The following is a 459-nucleotide window of genomic DNA, read 5'->3' as shown; positions in this document are numbered from 1 at the left end:
GTGGTGTTTTTTTTTAAGAACGATACAAACAATGAAATCGACATCCATTCCTATTTTTGGATTTTGTTTTGTCTCTTCAATCATAAAAGTATTTAATTTTCACCCTTTCCTATATTTTTCAGGTAAACGAACGAGAAATTTTTTTTCTTGACATTTCTAGGCTCTGAACAAGGGTCCGAAAGATCAGATCTGGACATTCGTTTCATAACCAGAAATTGACTTTGTGCAAAACCAACAGTCAGAACGTTTGTGAAAAAAAGTCATTTAGAAATAAGGAGAACCATCCTTTATCTGTAAATCTTTTCATTGTATGGATTCCCTTACTGTACTGTAAACCTTGGTAATTTTTATTTATCTATTTTTTTTTTACAGTCTGTGGCTATAGACTTTTCTCTATGACCCACTGCATTGTACAAAGCGGTGCATTGCCATCTCAAACATCCCCGTGAACTAAATATT

This window comes from Patiria miniata, unplaced genomic scaffold (genome assembly GCF_015706575.1).
Source record: "Patiria miniata isolate m_02_andy unplaced genomic scaffold, ASM1570657v1 HiC_scaffold_3, whole genome shotgun sequence".
Lineage (NCBI taxonomy): Eukaryota > Metazoa > Echinodermata > Asteroidea > Valvatida > Asterinidae > Patiria > Patiria miniata.
This window is presented reverse-complemented; position numbering follows the sequence as displayed.